We start from the raw sequence: 12,719 nt of genomic DNA on the forward strand, positions 1-12,719 counted from the left end.
AGAAGTACAAAATTGGATGAATCATAATCCTTGACTATGATACACTTGAAAAATGAGCCTGAACATTAGTCTGTTTTTGATGATATAATTTACCATGAAAAATGGAACCTTGACAAAAACTCACATGTTTACTCATATGAGTCTTAATAGAATTAATTTAAAAATCCTTAATAGAATTTTAGTTATGTGTATTTCTTTTAGGAGTTCCTTTGCCCTCCTCTGTTATTTTTTTGGAAGAGGCATACAGATAACTTCCCCCATTCTCTTTCAGTTTGTTTTGATTTCTGTTACTGTAAATTTAAAAAACAAGTTGGTGAAGTCAGACTTATTAATCTTTTTTTTTTTGGTGTGTGTTTTTAATATTTGTTTTAGTTGTTGATGGACCTTTATTTTATTAATTTTTATGTGGTGCTGAGGATCAAACCCAGTGCCTCACACATGCTCCGCTCGTTCTCTACCACTGAGCTACAGCCCCAGGCCAGACTTAGTAATCGTTTGCTTTTTGCTTTCCCTAGCTGTGAGTTCATGAAGATACTTTTATATTTTCTTCTAATTAAAAGAAAAATTCTAGCTGGATGTGGTAGCAAACACCTGTAATCCCAATGACTCAGGAGGCTAAGGCATAAGGATTGAAAGTTCAAGGCCAACTGTGGCAATTTAGGGAGGCAATCAGCATCTTAGTGAAACCATGTCTCAAAAAAGGCTGGAGATGTAGATCAGTGGTAAAGTGTGTCTGTATTCAATCCCTAGTGTCCCCCTCCTCAATTATTTTTTATATTAGGTCTTCAGTACATCTGTACTTTATTTTTGTTAGTGGTGAGAAGTAGTAATTTAATTTTTATCTTGTATACATAATGATTTGTACCAAATCATTTTTTAAAAACCCACCCTTTTTATTGATTTTTTTTGGGGGGGGGAGTGTACTGGGGATTGAACTCAGGGGCACTCAACTACTGAGCCACATCTTCAGCTCTACTTTGTGTTTTATTTAGAGACGGGGTTTCACTGAGTTGCTAAGCACCTTGCTTTTTGGTGAGGTTGGTTTTGAACTCGCTCCTCCTGCCTCGGCGTCTCTAACCGCTGGGATTAGAGATGTGTGCCACTGTGCCTGGTTTACCAAGTGATTTTTACTGTATCTACCAAAATGAGGAGCTAGGACTCTATTGCTGATTAACAGATTACCTAAAACATTTGTTTTGGCAATGTGGAGAAATTGGAACCTTTATATGCTGCTGGTAGGAATGTTAAATGTACAACTGCTGTGGAAGCATTTGGCATTTCCTAAAAAGATTTAAACATGGACTAGTGTTATGGCTCAGTGGTAGAGCACTTGCTTAACGTGAGGCACTGAGTTCAATTTTCAGCACCACATAAAAATAAATAAGTATTGGCTAAGGATATAGCTCAGTTGGTGGAGTGCTTGCCTTGAATACACAAGGCCCTGGGTTCAATCCCCAGTATAAATAAATAAATAAATAAGAAATAAAGGTATCGTGTCTATCTACAACAAAAAATATTTAAAAAAAAGAATATTGTTTTTTTAAAAAAATTTTTAATATTTATTTTTTAGTTTTCGGTGGACATGATAACTTTATTTTATTTTTATGTGGTGCTGAGGATCGAACCCAGCATCCCGCGCATGCCAGATGAGTGTGCTACCGCTTGAGCCACATCCCCAGCCCCAAGAATATTCTTTTTTTTCTTTTTCTTTTTTTTTATTGGTTATTCAAAACATTACAAAGATTGCAGAATCACATCGGTTACACATCCACATTTTTACATAATGCCATAATAGTAACTGTTGTATTCTGCTACCTTTCCTATCCTCTACTATCCCCCCTCCCCTCCCCTCTCATTTTCTCTCTCTACCCCATCTACTGTAATTCATTTCTCTCCTTATTTTTTCCCAATCCCCTCACAATCTCTTATATGTAATTTTGTATAACAATGAGGGTCTCCTTCCATTTCCATGCAATTTCCCTTTTCTCTCCCTTTCCCTCCCACCTCATGAGTCTGTTTAATGTTAATCTTTTCCTCCTGCTCTTCCTCCCTGCTCTGTTCTTAGTTGCTCTCATTATATCAAAGAAGACATTTGGCATTTGTTTTTAGGCATTGGCTAGTTTCACTTAGCATAATCTGCTCTAATGCCATCCATTTCCCTGCAAATTCCATGATTTTGTCATTTCTTAGTGCTGCATAGTACTCCATTGTGTATAAATGCCACATTTTTTTTATCCATTCATCTATTGAGGGGCATCGGGGTTGGTTCCACAGTCTAGCTATTGTGAATTGTGCTGCTATGAACATCGATGTGGCAGTATCCCTGAATTTCATGATTGCCAGATGAGTGTGCTACCGCTTGAGCCACATCCCCAGCCCCAAGAATATTCTTTAAAAAAAAAAAAAAAAAAAAAAAAAGGTTAAAAGTATATTCCAACAATTTCACTCCCAGGTATATACCTAAGAAAAATGAAAGCATCCACATAAAATATGTTTTATACATCCTTTTTTCATAATTACATTATTAATAATAGCAACAAGTAGAAGCACTCAAAATGTGCATTCACTGATGAATAGATAAATTAGGTGTGATATGTAATGCAGTACTTATTCAGAAAAAAAATAAAGAGTGATATTCCTTCATAAGGATGAACCTTGAAATTTTTATACTAAGTAAAAGAAACTAGTCACAAAAATCATCTTTTATATATATCCATATAAAATGGATACTCCTCAGTATCCATAAGGGGATTGATTTCAGGACTCTCTAGGGATAACAAAATCAAGGAATTTCAAGTCCCTTATAGAAAATGGCATTGCACATATCATATGCATATGGCTATAGGTGTAGCTCAGTGACAGTGCTTGCCTCCTAAGGCCCTGGCTTTGATCTCTGGTACTGCAACAAAACAAAACAAAACACATGCATATTCTTTTCTTTTTCATTTTTATTTATTTTTTCTACATTTTTATTGGTCTATTATATTTGAATATAATGATGGGGTTTGTTGTTTCATATTTCTACTTGCATACAATTTAACAATGTAATTTGGCAAGTATCACTACCTAGCACTTTCCCCTCCCTCTCCACCTCACACCCCTTGGTCCTTTTGCTCTACTGATCTCCTTTTGATTACCATGAGATCTGTCCCCACCTTTCTTTTCAGTTTTGCTCTCCAGCTTCTATATGAGAGAACACATAGGATCCTTGACTTTCTGAGTTTAACTATTTCACTTAACATTGATGTTCTCTGGTTCCAGCTATTTTCTGATAAATGCCATAATTTCATTTTTCTTTATGGCTGAGTTAAACCCCATTGTAAATATATATCACATTTTCTTTACCCATTCATCTATTGATGGACATCTAGGCTGGTTCCATAGTTTTGCTATTGTGAATTGTGCTGTTTTGAACATGAGTATGCATGTCTCACTGTAGTATAATGACTAATTGTTCAGAAATAATACCAAGGAGAGGTATAGCTGGGTCATATGGTGGTTCCATACTGATTTCCATAGTGGTTTACAGTCCCACCAACAGTGTCAAAGTGTTCCTTTTTCTCTACATCACCTCCAGTATTTATTATTATTTGCATTCTCTTATAAAAAATTATTTTTTTATTTATATATGACAGTGGAATGCATTACAATTTTTATTACACTTATAGAGTACAATTTTTCATATCTCTGGTTGTATACACAGTATATTCACACCAATTTGTGTCTTCATACCTGTACTTTGGATAATATTGATCATCACATTCCACCATCATTAATAACCCTTTGCCCCCTCCCTTCCTCTCCAACCCCTCTGCCCTATCTAAAGTTTGTCTATTCCTCCCATGCTCCCGCTCCCTATTCCACTATTAATCAGCCTCCTTAAATCAAAGAAAACATTCAGCATTTGTTTTTTTGGGATTGACTAAACTTCACTTAGCATTATCTTCTCAAACTCTGTCCATTTACCTGCAAATGCCATGATTTTATTCTCTTTTGTTGCTGAGTTATATTCCATTGTGTATAGATGCCACATTTTTTCTATCCATTCATCTATTGAAGGGCACCTAGGTTGGTTCCACAGTTTAGCTATTGTGAATTGTGCTACTATAAACATTGATGTTGCTGTGTCCCTGTAGTATGCTGTTTTTAAGTCCTTTGGGGATAGACCAAGGAGAGGGATAGCTGGGTCAAATGGTGGTTCCATTCCCAATTTTCCAAGAAATCTCCATACTGCTTTCCATATTGGCTGCATCAATTTGCAGTCCCACCAGAAGTGTATGAGTGTACCTTTTTCCCCACATCCTGGCCAACACTTACTGTTGTTTGTGTGCATAATAGCTGCCATTCTGACTAAAGTGAGATGAAATCTTAGAATGATTTTGATTTGCATTTCTCTAATTGCTGGTGATGCCGAACATTTTTTCATGTATTTGTTGATTGATTGTGCATCGTCTTTTGAGAAGTGTTTCTTCAGGTCCTTGGCCCATTTATTGATTGGGTTATTTGTTTTTTATTATTTGTATTCTTGATTACTGCCATTCTCAGTGGTGTGAGATGAAATCTGTGTAGTTTTGATTTGCATTTCCTTTATTGCTAATGATGTGAATATTTTTTCATGTATTTATTGGCCATTTGTATTTCTTCTTTTGAGAAGCATCTAATTCATTTGCCCACTAGTTAATTTATTTTATTTTTTTATTTGATTTTTTGGTGTAATTTTTTTAGTTCTTTATATATTCTAGCTATTAATCCTCTGTCAGAAGAGTAACTAGCAAAGATTTTCTTCCATTCTGTGGGCTCTCTTTTCATATTCCTAATTGTTTCCTTCCTTGAATATACTTTATTTATTGAAGGGTATGATAGTTCATTTATTTATTTATTTAAATCTTCTTAGTTGAGGTTGGACGCAATACCTTTAATTAGTTTATTTTTTTATGTGGTGCTGAGGCTCAAACATAATGCCTCATGCATGCCAGGCAAGTGCTCTACTACTGAGCCACAACCCCAGCCCCAGTTTATTTGTAAAAACTGTACCACACTGATCATGATGACCAGCATACACATAATAAATGCTTTTCTTTATTAACATTGCTGTATTTTTGTATACCGAAATGTTTTAATAGGACCAAGAATGTTAAGAAAATAAAGATCTTAGATGAAAATATACACTAATGATTCTGGTGTTCTAAGCCACAGAATTAACTTAAACCTCCTATGAATTAGAGGCATTATGTTATTTAGTTATGAAGAACAAAAGTTCTCTTAGAAGTAGGAAGCATGAGCTGGAGTTGTAGCTCAGTGGTAGAACACTACCATGTATGAGACACTGAGTTAGATCCTCAGCATCAAATAAAAACATTTATTTTTATCTACAACTAAAAAAAAATTAAAAGAAGTAGGCAGTAGGGCTGGGGATGTGGCTCAAGCGGTAGCGCGCTCGCCTGGCATGCGTGCGGCCCGGGTTTGATCCTCAGCACCACATACCAACAAAGATGTTGTGTCCTCCAAAAACTAAAAAATAAATAAAATATTAAAAAAAAAGGGGGCTGGGGATGTGGCTCAAGCGGTAGCGCGCTCGCCTAGCATGCGTGCGGCCCGGGTTCGATCCTCAGCAGCACCACATACCAACAAAGATGTTGTGTCCGCCAAGAACTAAGAAAAAAATAAATAAATGTTAAAATAAAAAAAAAAAAAAAAGAAGTAGGCAGTATGAATTTATACTTTTATACTTTTAGCTTTATTTTTTGTTTTAATAATTTAAGCTATGTCCTTGGCTAAGCATAATCATACAAAGATACCCTAGAAAATTTCCATACTACCATTGTACAAGTTTAGTTGCATAAACTGTAATTCATGTCTAGATTACTTATAAAACCTAATATCATATACATGCTGTGTAAATAGTTGTAATACTATATTGTTTAGAGATTTTCAATCTGGAGTTGAATCCAAGTAGGTGGAACTAGTGGATATGGAGGGTTGACTGTGATTCTGTTTATAGGAAATGGCCAGAACAGGCAAATATCTAGAAATTGAAAGTAGACATAGTCAGGAACTCAGGGTTGGGTCAGGATAGGGAGTAACTGTTAATGGACATGGGATAATTTAGGGGTGGGGGGGTGCTGAAAATGTTCTAAAATTATTATGTGGTAATGATAGTACAACTTTGTGAATAAACTAAAAACCACTGAATTTTACACTCTCCATGGGTGAACCGTGTGGTATTTGAATTATAAATCAATAAAGCTGTTAAAAGGAAAAAATGCATATATAGTGGTGTTTGATATTGCCAAATTCTCATCTAGGAGTGTTACACTAATTTGCATTCCCACCAGCAATGTATAAGTGTGTCTTATTTCCCACAGTTTTGCGACAGAATGTTATTTTAATTTTCACATTCTTATTTTAATTTTCATTTCAGTGTGAATTTGAACATCTTTTTGTATTTTTTTGGGGGGGGTGTCCACAGGGTATGGAACCTAAGGCCTCACATATGCAAGACAAGTACTTTATATTGAGATATTCTGGACCTTTAATTTAAAAAAAAAAATTAATTTGAAGACAGGGTCTCACTGCAACCAGGCTGGTTTTCAAAATCCTTCTCTGCTTGAGCCTCTGCCCATTAAACAACAGCTTCTCATTCCTTCTTCCCTGAGCCTTGGCAACCACCATTATACATGGCTGTGTCTGATTTTTACTACTCCAAGTACCTCATATAAGTGGAACCATAAAGCATTTGTCCTTTTGGCAACTGGCTTATTTCATTTAACATAAATGTCCTCAAGTTTTATGCCTGTTGTAGGATATTGCAGGATTTCCTTTCTTTTCAAGGCTGAATCATATGCCCGTGTATGGATATATACTGTACCATGTGCTGCTTATCCATTCACCTGTTGATGGACATTTGAGTTGTTTCAGGTTTTAGATACTGTGAATAATGTTTCCGTGAACATGGATGTATAGGTATCTCTTTGAGACCCTGCTTTCTGTTTTTTTGGTTGTATATTCAGCAGTGGAATTGATGGATCATATGACAATTCTATTTAAAAAAAATTTTTTTTGTAGTTGTAGATGGATGCCTTTATTTTATTTTTATGTGGTGCTAAGTATTGAACCCAGTGCCTCACACATGCTAGGCAAGCGCCTAATACCGAGCCCCAGCCCCAGTCCGACAATTCTATTTTTAACTTTTTGAAGAACCACCATACTGTTTTCCTCCACAGATATACCATTTTATATTACTACTGATAGTACCTAAGGTATCCAGTTTCTCCACATTCTTTCCAACCTTTGTTATTTTCTGTATTTTTGATGCTGTGTGGATGGTATCTCATTGTAATTTGTCTCCCATTTTCCTAAAGATTAGTGATGCTTGTAGGCTATTTGGTCATCTTCTTTGGAAAGATGTGTTCAAGTTATTTGATCTTTTTTTTTTTTTTTTGGTACCAGGAATTGAGGGACACTCAACCACTGAGCTACATCCCCAGCACATTTTTATTTAGAGACAAGAGTTTCCCCAAGTTGCTTAGGGCCTAAATTTGCTGAGGCTGGCTTTGAACGTGGGATCCTCCTTCCTCAGCCTCCCAGGATGCTGCAGTTACAGGCATGCAGCCACCACACCTGGCTTCTTTGTCTGTTTTTGATTTGGGTTTTGTTGTTGGTGGTAGTTGTTGGGTTTTAGTTCTCTATTTTGGATATAAATTGCTTATCAGATATATGATTTGCAAACATTTCTCCCATTGTGTGCATTTCCTTTTTAATCTGTGGATAGTGTTTTCTCTCTCTCTCTCTCTCTTTCTTTCTTTCTTTCTTTCTTTCTTTTTTTTTTTTGATACTGGGGATTGACCCCAGCCGTGTTTTACCACTGAGCCTCATCCTCAGCCCTTTTTATTTTTATTTATTTATTTATTTATTTGTGGTGTAGAGGTTTGAAACCAGGGCCTTAAGCATGCAAGGCAAGCACTTTACCAACTTAGTTTTATGTCCAGTCCCTTTATATTTTTTTGAGACAGGGTCTTACTAAGGTGCCTAAGGCTTCACTGAATTGCTGAGGATGTTCTCAACTTGGGATACTCTGGTCTCAGCCTCCTGAGTTTCTGGGATTACAGGCATGTGCCACAGTGCCTGGCTGACTATGGATAGTGTCTATTGATATTCAAAATTTAAAATTTTTATGAAATTTAATTTTTTTAAAAAAATGTTAGTTATAGGTGGACACAATATACCTTTATTTTATTTATTTTTATATGGTGCTGAGGATCAAACCCAGTGCCTCACACATGCTAGGCAAGCATTCTGCCACTGAGCTACAGCCCCGAAATTTAATTTGTCTATTTTTTCTTTTGTTGCCTGTGCTTTTAGGGTCATATCCAAGAAATTATTTTCAAATTCAGAATTGTGAAGTTTTGCCCTTTAAATGTTTTACTGTTTTAAATTTCACACTTAGATCCTTGATATATTTTTGCTGTAGTTTTTGCATATGCTATTAGGTAAGGATCCGTCTTTCATTTTTTGCACATGGATGTCTAGTTTTCTGAGTACCATTGTTGAAAAAGAAAAGATGGTTCTTTTCTTATTGGGTGGTCTTGGCATACTTGTCAGCCATTTTTTAACTTTTTGAGGCATTATCTCTGGGCACTGAGATAGATCTTTGCCATTGGTCTATATGTCTGTCCTTATGTCCAAATCATTCTGTTTTGATGACTACAGCTGTGTAGTAAGGAAGTGTGAACCCTTTGGCTTTGTTCTTTTTCACGATTGTTTTGGCTCTGTGGTGTTTCTTGAGATTTCCTTTGAATGGTAGGATGGGTTTTACATTTCTTTTTTCATTTTTAATAATGCAGTATAATTATACATATAGTGGGATTCATCATGTCATAGTCATATATACACTTAACATAAATGATCAATCACATTCCTCTTTACTTTCCCTTTCCTTTTCTTCCCTTCCCCAAGCTGCTTGCTCTACCCTATTGATCCCCCTTCTATTTCTGCAAAAAAGATTACTGTAATTTTGATAGGGATTGTATTGAATTCATGGATCACTTTGTGTAATATTGATATCTTAACAATATTTTCTTTTAGTCCATAAAAGACTAAATTTTATGGATTGTATTTCTATTTATTTATGTCTGAAATTTCTTTCAGCAATGTTTTCTGTTTGCATTGCATACATCTTTCACTTCTTTACCTCATAGTATATTCTTTTTTGTTGGTCTTATAAATAGATGTTTCTTGTAATTTTCTTTCAGATTCTTTGTTGTTATTATATAGAAATACAATTGATACTTTTTAAAAAAAATTCTGCTTGTTTTATTTTATTTCTTCTTCTTTTTTTTTTTTTTTTTTGGTACCAAGGATTGAACCCAGGGGCACTGAACCACTGATCCACATTCCCAGCCTTTAAAAAATATTTTTTTTTTGTATTTTGAGACAGAGTCTCTCTAAGTTACTTAGAGCCTTGCTAAGCTGCTAAGGCTGGGTTTGAATTTGTAACCCTCTGGCCTCAGCTTCCTGAGCTGATGGGATTACAGGTGTACATATGATGCTGGGTAATCCTGCTACTTTACTGAATTCATTTCTTAGTTCTAATATTTTTTTATTACTTGTTCTAGTTGTTTTGCATAATCTTTATGCTCTTGTACTTATGAAATCATATTTTCAAACGGATAATTTTACTTTCTCCTTTCCAATTTAGATGCCTTTCATTCTTTTTCTTGCTTAATTGCTTTGACAAATACATCTAGTACTTTGTTGACCACAGGTGGCAAAAGTGGGTATCCTTGCTTGCTCCTGATCTTAGAGCAAAAGCTTTCTGTCTTTTAAGACTAAAAATGATGTTCACTATGGATTTTTCATGTGTAGATTTTATTATGTTTAGGTAAACTATTCTTAGTTTGTTGAGTATTTTTATCTTGAAAAAGTATTGAGTTTGTCATCTGCTTCCTCTTTGTTCTGTTAATGTGATGAGTCACATTAATTGATTAAAAAATTTATTATAGTTGTAGATGGACCTGTATTTTTTATTTGTTTATTTTTATGTGGTGCCAGGGATTGAACCCAGTGCTTCACACATGCTAGGTAAGTGCTTTACCACTGAACCACAACCCTGGCCCCACATTAATTGATTTTTGTGTGTCGAATAATCCTTGCCTTCTAGGAATAAATCTCACTTGGCTATGGTGTATAAACCTTTGGTTGTTTAAGGGTGTGTTGTTTAATTTCCACAGTTTACTGAATTTTCCACTTTCACTTCTGTCAAATTCATTTCTAATTTCATCCTGTTGTTATCAGAGAAACTTCATATGGTACCTGTTCTTTTAAAATTATGTTGAGACTTAATATGTGGTCCAATATGTGGCCTGTACTTAAGAATTTCCCATGTGCACTTGAGAACAATGTGTATTCTGTTATTGGAAGGAGTGTTTTATATGTGATTTTCAAGTCTTGTTGTTTTAATGTATTATTTAGGTCATTTCTTATTTTGTCTTATTGTTTTATCCATTTGAGAGGGGGCTATTTGAAGTTTCCAACTATTATTGTAGAATTCTCTGTATCTCCCTTCAGTTCTGTGTTTTGTTTTGTTTTTTTGTACTAGGAATTTAATCCAGGGGTACTTCACCACTGAGCCACTCCCCAGATCTTTTTAATATTTTGAGACAGGATCTTACTAAGTTGCTTAGGGCCTTGGTAGGTTGCTGAGGCTATTCTCAAACTTTCTGTCCTCCCATTTAGCCTCTTGCTGAGATTATAGGCATGTGACACCTCACCTGGCCAATTCTATTTTTGTTTCATATATTTTTGGTGGTCTGCCATCCTGTCTAAATATTTATAATTGTTATGTTTTCTTGTAATATAGAACCTTTAATTAATGCTTAATGTCCTTTTCTTCTTTTTTTTGGGGGGAGGGGATGACCAGGAATTGAACTCGGGCACTTCCCTAGAGACAGGATCTCACTGAGTTGCTTAAGGCCTCACCCTTTCTGAAGCTAGCTTTGAACTTGCGATCCTCCTGTCTCAGCCTCCTGAGCCGCTGGGATTACAAGTGTGCACCACTGCTCTTGGCTCTTGTTACATGTATTCTATAATGATTTTTTTTGAAGTTGCTGTGGGAATTACATTGAGCACTAAATGCACTTGATTTGAATTTGTACACATTAAGTTCAATAACATAAAAATGATATACAGTTCTTGCCTCAGTTGTTAGTGTCACATGATTTCATTTTTATACATTGTGTGTCCAACATAAGCTAATAATTTATGTAGAAAATAGCCAGGTGTGTTGTGTATGCCTGTAATCCCAGCAACTTGGGAGTTCAAAGTTAGCCTCAGCAATTTAACCAGGAAGTAATTTAACAAGACCCTATCTCAAAATAAAAAGGTCTGGGGATGTGGATCAGTCATAAAGCACCCCTGGGTTTAATCCCTAGTACATTAAAAAAAATAGAAAATAAAGTGTGTAGTTTAAACCAAAGTTGTTATAATGTTGGCTTTTAGACTAATTTTTTTAAAGGTGTTAATATTTTAAATTATATAGGAAACAAAAAAGTAAATGCAAACCATCTTTACAGTAATACTTTTTATAATTGCCCATATATCTTTTTATTGAGATCCTTATTTCTTTTTATAGTTCTGAGTTATTGTCTAGTGTCTAGTATCATCTCATTTCACCTTGTTGGACGTTGTTAGCATTTCATGCAGTATAGGTCTGCTGGTAATTGATCCTTTGTTTCCCTGAGAATGTCTTAATTTCTTGTTCACTGTGTGTGTATGTGTGTGTGACACACACAGATGGAAACCAGGGCCTTCTGCATGCTGGCAAGTCCTCCAGTAGGCTATGTCCCTGGCCCTTTTCATTTTTTTGAGACAGGGTTTCACTCAGTTGCCCAGGCTAGCCTAGAACTTGTGATCCTCTTGCCTTAGCCTCCCAAGTAGTTGAGTTTACAAGTGTGAGCCACCATGCCTAGCTCTTCCCCACTTTTGATGGCTTGTTTTGCTAAATATAGGATTTGTTGTTGGCTGTCCCCCACAACCTCCCTGTCCCATCCCCTCCTTTTAGCTCTTTGAATATATTGGCCCATGTCTCCTGACCTCTAGCGTTTCTGATGAGATGTTCTGCAGAGTATCCCCTGTGTCTGACAAGTTGTTTCTGTCTTGCTGCCTTCAAAATTCTTTGTCTTATTTTATTCATTTATTTATATGCAGTGCTGAGAATTGAACCCAGTGCCTCACACATGCTAGGCAAGTGCTGTACCACTGAGCCACAACCCCAGCCTAGAGTTCATGTTTCTTGTATGTTTGTCTTTCATCACATTTGGGAAACTTAAGTTTTGTTTTTCTTTTTTTTGGGGGGGTGGTACAGGGGATTAAGCTCAGGGGCACTTGACTGCTGAACCACATCCCCAGCGTAATTTATATTTTATTTAGAGACAGTCTCACTGAGTTGCCTAGCACCTTGTTTTATTTTTTTTAACTATATCTTTATGTGGTGCTGAAGATTGAACCCAGTGCCTCACATGTGCAAGGTAGGTGCTCTACCACTGAGCCCCAGCCCTAGCACCTTGCTTTTGCTGAGGCTGGCTTTGAATTTGTGATCCTCCTGCCTCAGCCTCTTGAGCCGCTGGGATAACAGGCATGTGCCATCGTGCCTGGTACATTTGGGATGTTTTCAGCATTATTTCATCAAATATTCTCTCTGACTCTTTCCCATTTCTCCTGCT

The 12,719-nt window shown here is 36.0% G+C and overlaps 1 protein-coding gene across 9 annotated transcripts in view; it reads left to right on the top strand.

The window, feature by feature from the left end:
- Elf2 (E74 like ETS transcription factor 2) overlaps nt 1-12,719 on the top strand; it is a 103,698-nt gene that overhangs the window by 16,707 nt on the left and 74,272 nt on the right. Inside the window, exon 1 of one of the 9 annotated variants that reach the window (XM_078022116.1) lies at nt 9,968-10,080. The exons of the other annotated variants lie outside the window; for them this stretch is intronic. The gene's annotated coding sequence lies outside the window, so the exon portion shown is untranslated. Of the gene's footprint in view, nt 1-9,967; nt 10,081-12,719 lie in introns of those variants that run through there. 9 annotated transcript variants of the gene reach the window in all.

The sequence above is a fragment of the Ictidomys tridecemlineatus genome, chromosome 9 (assembly GCF_052094955.1).
Source record: "Ictidomys tridecemlineatus isolate mIctTri1 chromosome 9, mIctTri1.hap1, whole genome shotgun sequence".
Classification (NCBI taxonomy): Eukaryota; Metazoa; Chordata; class Mammalia; order Rodentia; family Sciuridae; genus Ictidomys; species Ictidomys tridecemlineatus.